Genomic DNA, 10,291 nt, shown 5'->3' on the forward strand with positions numbered 1-10,291 from the left:
CGAAAGCTTCGAATCTAGTTTGTTAAATCTAGCTTCTGGTGAAAAAGGCATTTCAGCCGCTAATTTATGTGGCTGACGCAAGTTGCTTCGGATTCCATGTTCTATACTTGTAATGATGTCTATTACATTTTGAATGGCTCTCACGTTTATTTTTTTGCTGTATTTAAACACTTGGACGAAAAGCAAGTGATATCACTTCCTGTGTCATCGCATCTTCAGATCATCTTAAAATATGTATCTAGGCCCGACTGTTTAATATTTTTATGGATTAATCAGAAAAACAGGAACACATCCCAGCTATGAATATATCACACAAAACACACATGATACTGTGCATCTGACTATTTACAGTGACATAAAGCTGCATTAATTCAAGTCACATTGTCGCCTCGATCAAACGAGCAACGGGGGTGGCACCTCTGATGCAGTGGAGGAAATTCCACATTATCAGGGCAAAAGGTCAGTCTCTCCAAAGGAAAACCCACTGTTTGCTATGCACACACTTATAACGAATAATGTATAAGCAGTCAAAAAAAAAATTACCTTACGGGCAGATTTAAACCCTGAGCAATCAAAGCAGGGGCGGAGCCAGGATTTCAGGCCGGGGTGACATTCAACAAATTTTAATTTCAAGAATGATTAAGAGAGAGTCAGGCTGTTGAACTAGACGCCATCGGTTGGCGACACACTCCGACAATGCAGTTGCACGGAGTCCGCCAGACCGAGTGTCGTACACTCACACGCAGAATGTCACCCCTGTCACCCCCCCTGGCTCCGCCCCTGAATCAAAGCCACTTGCTCATCCCGTAATCTATGCACATTCTAAACCTGAAGTCACCCTCTACATTCTTCAAGCCTTCATTCTCGAGAGCGCAGCATTTCACGGAGCGCGTTCTGCCACAGCACATTCCCTTCAAGGGATAGCAAGCAGCCAAATCTCAATTTGAGACGTTGAACTTTTACAATCAGGGCAGGCTGAGGAAACGGCATGCACTGATCGTTTCTTGAAACGAAACGAGACATTCATTTTGGAAATAAAAGAAGAGTAACTAGCGGGTGGTTTCAGCAGCTTGCATCAGCCGCATAAATTAGCAGCTGAAAGGCGTTTTTTTCCCAGAAGCTGGATTTGATATTTCATTGATACGATACTTTTTTTCTAGCAACCGGTGTGTTGACAGCGTGGTCTGGCATGGTTGAGTCTAAATCACACTTCTTTCTTGAATTTGTTGTTGTTGTTACCTTTCAACACCGTGATATTACACACAGCATGTTACTTATTTACATCTCTGTGCATGTGGATAGTGCTGGTGTTACTGGGGTTCCTGGTGATTCCTTGTGTAGTAGCGGTTAGCGCGCTCCGCTACGAATCCAGCAACCCGAGTTCGATTCCCGCTCACGGCCACCACCTGTTACGATTATCTGAACTGGTCCTGGGCCTCCCCTAGGTCGACTCATCCTCAAATGAGTGCCTGGCACGGTGTGTAAACATCGCTACTCGGGAGACAAAGGCGGCTAGGCATGCTGCTGGCCACCCTTCCCCTCGTGTGCCGTGCCGGCCTTCATAGGTGCTCATGAACAGCACTTTTAGCCTTAACAGTCTGTTGAGGCTGCACGGTGGATCTTTGCCTCAGGTGTTGGTTCCACTGCTAATGTTATTGTTGATGCGACTGCTGATGTTACCGTTGATCCAATATAAAATCGAATGATTAATTTTATATTGCGTTGCTCATGCAAGATGCATCTCACAATCGCTGAGGATCCGCAGACAAGCTGGAAGGCTGCCAGGCTGTGAGTGGTCACCAACAATTGCTCTGCAGTCCTCTCTATATTGAGATTTATTCAGACACGTGGGAGGAAACCGGAGCATCAAGAGAAAACCCACGCGTGCAAGAATGGAAGCACCAAAGAAAGTTACGACTTTGCTTGGTTAATAACGTTCTTCCAATGATTGCTCAGCTTATACCCATCTTCTCGGTTGAAAGTGTCTCTGTGTTTATGTATCTGGATGGCTTCATGGACAAATCTTTGATGGTAGCCCGAAGGTTTGCAGAGTACCTTGGTCTCGCAAAAACAATATCGTGCGAGCCCACTGCCTAATAACAATGGTCAGTCACTGCAGAGGTGTTGGTTCTGCCGTGTTTGAAATCTGCCTTGTGCTCGCGAACACGGTCCGAGACATGTCGTTTCGTTTCCCCAATGTAACTGCTGCTGCAGACACAACTTAGTTTATAGACACCAGGATATTGCATGTCAGGAATGACATCCTTCACAGATGGGATCAAATCACGGATTTTGTGTACTGCATTGAATCGGACCTGGATCTTGTGTTTGTTTAAAATTTTGGAAATCTTTTTGGTAACACCTGCTATGTATGGCAAGGTGATGGTTTTGATTGGATCCTCAGATGGTTGTCTTCCCATGGTTGGGGCTACGGCTTTGCGGATTGTGCAGGCTGAGTATCCATTCATCTTGAGGGCTTGGTGTATGTGCTCCAGTTCACTGGCAAGGTGGTGTTAGTCGGAGATACAGAGGGCCCTGTGGTGTAGTGTTTTGATGAGGGAGTTATTCTGGGCCGGATGGTGGTGGGAGTCAGGCTTTAGATAGGAATCCGTGTGGGTGGCTTTCCGGTGGACGGCATGTCCCAACAAGCTATCAGGCCTCTTCTAAATCAAAACATCCAGGAATGGTAGCTTGCCATCATGTTCCACTTCCATGGTGAATTTGACGGATGGGTCTATGGAATTGACGTGGTTGAAAAACTGGTTCAGTGCTGGCTGGCCATGTGGCCAGATGACGAAAGTATCATCTACATATCTCTTCCACAGGGAAGGACGTAGAGTGGATGTCAGGATGCCATCTGTTTCAACTTTCTCCATGAAAACATTCGCTACCACTGGTGATAAGGGAAAACCCATAGGGGTACCTTCATTTTGTTTGTAGAATGTACCATTCCAGATGAAGTAAGTGTGGGTAAGGTAGTGCCTTACCAAAGTTGGTACATCAGGATTCAGTCCCTGTTGGACCAAGTCTTCAATGATTGCTATGGTGTACCTTAGTGAACAAATCATCTGGAGACAGTGAAATGTTCTTGATTAGAGAAACCAAGTGAGCTGAGTTAAGTACAGCTGAGGTGAACTTGCCCGTGAATGGAAGCAGGGTCTCAGACAGAAATCGGTCCAGTTTGTAGGTGGATGAGTTAATGGTAGAAACGATGGGACGGAGTGGAGTACCTTCTTTATGGATTTTTGGAAGACCATAAAATCTGGGTGGTCTAGCAGCCGAATGTTTTAGAGAGAGCTGCTTGGTCGGTTCGATTACAGAAGTCGAATTAGTGATGACATCGTTTCTACCATCAACTCAATCATTGGAAGGACGTTATTAACCAAGCAAAGTCGTAACTTGCTGTGGTGCTTCCATCCTTCCTGCCGTTTGGCTGTTATCTCCGACTCTCTGAGTTGCATTGCCCTGTTAGGTGTCTCTGCATTAACGGGCTGGGGTCTCACTAACATGGCCACATCTGCTCCCTTAGCCTCGATGTATCGATGGTTCCGGCTGTGTGATGGGCTGTGTGATGGGCTGTGTGTCTCACTGGCGTGACCACCGTGGCGGTGGTTCTCTTGCGTGGACGCGCTTGCCTCTCAAAGCGCAGTTGTCAGCGCCGCAGCTTGTGTTACACATAGACATGACATTAACTTGCTAATCCCCCTAATCTCTCTGTCTAATCTCTCCCATCAACATAGTGCTAATCTCCCATTAACACTGCTGTTGTGCGCAGATGCGGGGACGATACTCTTATGCGGCGATGGAAGCTCATTTCATGCTAATCTCTCTCCCTAATCTCTCTCTCCCTAATCTCCCCCATTAACACAACTGACGTGCTTGCGTCCGGGGATGGAATTCCTTTCCAGCTCAGACCCCGCTTGCTTGCCCATCGCCACATATATAACCTCTTGTTGTAACAGCTCTCTCGCTGGTTCAGTAGTTCCACTGCTGGATTATTATTTATTCCACCTGAGGACGACCACTTGTGTTGCTATCAAAACGTCGCGATATATTATTATTTTTATATTCTTGGTTCTTTCGGTAAAGTCACGTAGAAGGGAAACAATAAAATAAAATAAAAAAATAAAACTCTCACGACGTTTCGACTGCAACACAAGCAATCATCCTCAGGTGAACGAATCTCTCATGGTAGCCAGATGAGGCTATCCACATATACAAACACAGAGACAATTTCAACCGAGAAGATGGATTCTGGCTTAGCAATCATTGGAAGGATTTGATAAACCATTTCGGGTCTTAATTGATTGTACACGCTTACAGTGGCTTTCAGACCGCATCCATTATTTTCGTCTCCCCCCTCCTCTTTTCTGAACATAGATGGACTCGTCCACCTGAATAACTGCCAAATCGCTCTCTGCGGTGATAACGTTAAAAAAAACCGCCACTTTTTTCAAAATTTCTTGCTGTGGTTGTCACACCTGATGGTGATTGCTTGTGTTGCAGTCGAAACGTCGTGATAATTTTATTGTTTTATTATTTTATTGTTTCCCTTCTACGTGGTGACTTTACCGAAAGAACCAAGAATATGAATCCCTGCAGTCACGAAAACTTTAAATCAAAAATATTATTTTTGTTTTATTTTATTTTCTACCTACGTGACTTTACCGAAAGAACCAAAGAGTATGGATTCCTGCAGTCACGAAAGCTTCAAATCATCATCTCTCTATCCCATACAAAAGGGACACATTAGGTCAGTCCACACGTTGCTGTACTGCATTCTGCTGGTAAGCCAGGGTATTGCATCTCGATTCCCACGGGAAGTGGAGTCTTGCAAAACGTTGTCATTTGTCGGGTGATCCACCAACCCCCACGGTGCTGTATTACAGGCCACATGCACAGCCAGCACCGTCCAAGGTGGCACTATTCTGCTAAAAGTGTTGATGTTATTAATGATGGTACTGTTTCGTGTTGTTTGATATATCATAAGTCAACGAACCACTTAGCCAGCTTGCATGAGGCCAACGATTCATTTCCGACAAGCTGCCCAAGAATATATTCCATCTGCTGTAAAGCAGATGCTGAAGACCCTCAAAACCCGTTATTTGCACCATGAGGCTGATGTAAAAGTGAAAATCGCTCAATTGCAAATTGGGAAAAGTTAAAGTGTTGATGCTTAAAAACGCATTGGAGCGGTTGCTCATCTCCTTTGGGAAACCCTGGGCTAGTGGCATAAATTTCACATTCGCATGACAGGGACCAGGTTATGAAATGAATGAGAAGACAAGTAATAACTGCCCCAATAAAATGAGGGTCTTGATTTTAAGTCAATAGAAAGTGTTCAGTTTATTCAATTAAACATATTACCTTTTTTGATGAATAAAATAATATTTTTTCGGGTGGTTGATAATGTGTGACTTCTTTCTTTGCTTAATTAAATTTACATTTGATACACATCAAATGTGAACAGATATTATAGTATTCTAGGTTCTTTCGGTAAAGTCACGTAGAAGGGAAACAATAAAATAATACAAATATAAAACAATAAAAATAATCACGACGTTTCGACTGCAACACAAGCAATCGTCATCAGGTGTGAAAACCACAGCAAGAAAATTGATGATTGCTTGTGTTGTAGTCGAAACGTCGTGATAATTTTATTGTTTTACATTTTTATTATTTTATTGTTTCCCTTCTACGTGACTTTACCGAAAGAACCAAGAATATGAATCTCTGCAGGCAGTCACGAAAGCTTTAAATCAAAAGATATTATAGTGTCTATTTTGCAAAGGCACATGCTGTATTTAAGATTTTTTTTTATTAAAACATGCTTTCAAAATATAATAAGCAACACAATGGCCTGCTACGTATTTATGACTGACATGATCATTACCACCCAAGACAGTTGGTAGTGCTGGGTCACAGCTGCAGGCGATATATCAAAACCCACGATATATTACATCCATGCCTAAGCAACAGCAGCGTTGAATTGTGCTAGTGTTGCTGTGTATTTACAAAAGCTGTTCTAGTGCCTCAGAAATGCCAAGTGATTCTGTACACACACACAGTGAGGGAAAAAAAATATTTGATCCCCTGCTGATTTTGTACGTTTGCCCACTGACAAAGAAATGATTAGTCTATAATTTTAATGGTAGGTTTATTTGAACAGTGAGAGACAGAATAACAACAACAAAATCCAGAAAAAACGCATGTCAAAAATGTTATAAATTGATTTGCATTTTAATGAGGGAAATAAGTATTTGACCCCCTCTCAATCAGAAAGATTTCTGGCTCCCAGGTGTCTTTTAAACAGGTAACGAGCTGAGATTAGGAGCACACTCTTAAAAGGAGTGCTCCTAATCTCAGCTTGTTACCTGTATAAAAGACACCTGTCCACAGAAGCAATCAATCAATCAGATTCCAAACTCAACACCATGGCCAAGACCAAAGAGCTCTCTAAGGATGTCAGGGACAAGATTGTAGACCTACACAAGGCTGAAATGGGCTACAAGACCATTGCCAAGCAGCTTGGTGAGAAGGTGACAACAGTTGGTGCGATTATTCGCAAATGGAAGAAACACAAAAGAAATGTCAATCTCCCTCGGCCTGGGGCTCCATGCAAGATCTCACCTCATGGAGTTGCAATAATCATAAGAACGGTGAGGAATCAGCCCAGAATTACACGGGAGGATCTTGTCAATGATCTCAAGGCAGCTGGGACCATAGTCACCAAGAAAACAATTGGTAACACACTACGCCGTGAAGGACTGAAATCCTGCAGCACCCGCAAGGTCCCCCTGCTCAAGAAAGCACATATACATGCCCGTCTGAAGTTTGCCAATGAACATCTGAATGATTCAAAGGACAACTGGGTGATAGGGTTGTGGTCAGATGAGACCAAAATGGAGCTCTTTGGCATCAACTCCACTCGCCGTGTTTGGAGGAGGAGGAATGCTGCCTATGACCCCAAGAACACCATCCCCACCGTCAAACATGGAGGTGAAAACATGCTTTGGGGGTGTTTTTCTGCTAAGGGGGCAGGACAACTTCACCGCATCAAAGGGACGATGGACGGGCCATGTACCGTCAAATCTTGGGTGAGAACCTCCTTCCCTCAGCCAGGGCATTAAAAATGGGTCGTGGATGGGTATTCCAGTATGACAATGACCCAAAACACACGGCCAAGGGAATAAAGGAGTGGCTCAAGAAGAAGCACATTAAGGTCCTGGAGTGACCTAGCCAGTCTCCAGACCTTAATCCCATAGAAAATCTGCGGAGGGAGCTGAAGGTTCGAGTTGCCAAACGTCAGCCTCGAAACCTTAATGGCATGGAGAAGATCTGCACATGGGAGTGGGACAAAATCCCTCCTGAGATGTGTGCAAACCTGGTGGACAACTACAAGAAACATCTGACCTCTGTGATTGCCAACAAGGGTTTTGCCACCAAGTACTAAGTCATGTTTTGCAGAGGGGTCAAATACTTATTTCCTTCATTAAAATGCAAATCAATTCATAACATTTTTGACATGCGTTTTTCTGGATGTTTTTGTTGTTATTCTGTCTCTCACTGTTCAAATAAACCTACCATTAAAATTATAGACTAATCATTTCTTTGTCAGTGGGCAAACGTACAAAATCAGCAGGGGATCAAATATTTTTTTTCCTCACTGTATATAATGCTTTGCATTTTTTAAACAAGATTTTACAGAATACCTTTTTCAGAGTGTTAGTGGAAGTAGTTGGATAGACTGGTCCTAACCATGCGAAAGTGGAAATTGCATCTGTGGCTCAGGGATATCAACAGAGATGAACACTATTCGTTGTCTTATTAGCTGCTGAATATGTACAATATGAGCACTACCTGTGTTTCTATTGGCTATTGAATATTTACCATGAGCACCACCCGTGTTCCTATTGGCTGCTGAATTTGTGCAACATGATCACTACCTGTGCTACTATTGGCTGCTGAATATGTAAAATATTTTGTCATTGCTAAGTCCAAGTACAGTACTGTATTGCCTTTACTTGTAAATCGGGTTTTCCATGCATTTATTGATTACACCATCGAAATAATGGGCAATACAGATACAAAACTGTTAACTTAGATTTAGGGCACTACTTATTGCTATGCCTGGTAAGCAGTGTGCGTGTCCATCCTTCCAGCCATTCGAGGACATTTCACGTTTTTACAAACAATACGACACACCGTCAACCGATGGTTTATATAACTTGCCGCGCTAAATAACAATTTATCATATTCATAAATAAAAACCGTTGCACATTAATGTTATTATTGGTGCATGTGCTTCTTAATGCATGGATGTGGGCAAAAGCGTGTGAGCCAAATGGAATAGAGCCTTACTTTGACATGCATAAGCTCTTACGACCACTATAATTCATAATTGGTTTATTTTTGGTTTCGATCATTGTGTAGGTATGTCAATTTATTTTACCTGTAACCCTTCACCACCCAACAGAGCCAATCAAATCAAGTTATCACGTGAACATTGATTCGCCGGGATTTTGAAAAGCAAGGGATTTTTTTTTGCTTTTTATTGACTAAATACCTCCACGACATAACCCAAAAGAGACTCATTATGGAATCGGAAAAGAGGTTTCCTTGATTGATCGGATGGCCATCTTTGGATTTTCTTGTACAGGCAAAAGCCGGTGATTTAAGAACAACATTTTTTTCCGGGGCAGCGGTCTCTTTCTCCCCCCTCCCGCCCCCTCTCCATTTATTCCAATTGTGATATTGACACCATGTCATGCGATGAAGAATCAATTCGTAAAGTCTTTGCAGACCAGAGTGTGACCACCCCAGCGCATGTCCGAGAACGTCAGCGGGAAGAGATTCTTTCAAGAGAAACTTCACCCAAAAAAAATCCTTAGATTTGCCTTTTTTTGTAATCCTCAACAACAGTAAGATATGTGGCACTTTCCAGCTGAAATTGTTAAGCCACAGCAAAAAAAAACAATAATAGATGAGAACCAATGATGCTAAGCACCTCCGATTATCACGGTTCACTGAATACGGTGCAAAAGAAGTTCAACATACATACTGTACATTGGCAAAGCCGACTCAATTCTTTGATCACTATTCCACCCAGCTACCTCAAATTAAGTACTTTAATGCAATTCTCTGCTTCTACGTTACATACAGATTCCAACAAATGCTCAACATTGGAATTGGTAACGCAACCCATTGTGGAACCTTCCAGAAAAATAGTCTAGAGGCTCATCAAGGCTTTCCTGGGTAAATCCGGGACACTGCCATAATAATAGGTATTATATATTGGCTGATGGTGCTGAGAGGTGGAAAGATCGACTCAATCAGAAGGCTTAATGCTGTAAGTTCAAATCCCACTCAGCGGTTTACTCAGCTCACAATCAACTCCATCGGGGGGTCAATAAACTAAGCAGGATTTAGTAAGAGTTTACAACAGTGGTTATTCTACAGAGAGACTTGGCACGTCGTATATGTTTAGCCAATACCAGTCACGTTGCTTTTTTAGTTTTAAAATATGGGAAGAAAGGACACAACCTGGAGGAAACACATAAATAATTGGGGGGAAGCAAGAGATAGCCTGTGCCATGTTAGCCATGGCCGGGAATCGAACCCAGGTCACCGGATTCGCAGGGGAGTGCACTAACCATGGCGCCACTGCTCCACACTGGTATCATGTGAATAACATGTCCTCTGACATTTGTATCCATCCTGGCAACAATAGCACGATTTTAAACAATAGGCACCTTGACAATAGTGCATCCCATTGTGTTTCCTTGGCTTAACAATGCGGCGAATGCTCACGCTCCTCATTTTCTGGCAATCTAGCAATCGGATCGCTTCAAGTCAAAGTGCCTCCCTGCTTCAAATGAGCGTTTGTCATCCTTATTTAAAACCGTGGTTATTCCGCGCGTCTTGCAACATTCGTCAATTAACGTTCTAACAACGGGAGTCCGAGGTAATGTCAAATGTATCCAATTTCAGCTCCGATTTTAATCTCAGGACATGCGGGGCTGGGCAACACGGGCAACCCCCCCCCTCCCCGCCGCCGCCGCCGCTTCTTAATAAGTATTTAAATGCAGTCGTGGATAATTTCCATTAATTATAAAAGGTCACTTGAAACATTCCAGGCATTCCAGGAAATTAAGGTGGGTGGGGGGTAACCTCTGCAATCAATAAAGGCTTAGGCTCTGACCTTACACTGAGCAAAATGAAATTAGGATAGCGTGCGGTGCGGAGAATCATCCGCCGTGTTATTAACACATTCGCATCAAATTTGGTTTCT

General features: G+C 43.1%; 1 protein-coding gene across 6 annotated transcripts in view; it reads right to left on the reverse strand.

Moving 5' to 3' along the window:
• The window catches only part of LOC116945424 (SH3 and multiple ankyrin repeat domains protein 2-like), a 661,289-nt gene that overhangs the window by 127,843 nt on the left and 523,155 nt on the right, over nucleotides 1–10,291 (reverse strand). The window lies entirely within an intron of this gene.

The sequence above is a fragment of the Petromyzon marinus genome, chromosome 24 (genome assembly GCF_048934315.1).
Source record: "Petromyzon marinus isolate PM22_M1 ecotype Great Lakes invasive population chromosome 24, UKy_Petmar_22M1.pri1.0, whole genome shotgun sequence".
Lineage (NCBI taxonomy): Eukaryota > Metazoa > Chordata > Hyperoartia > Petromyzontiformes > Petromyzontidae > Petromyzon > Petromyzon marinus.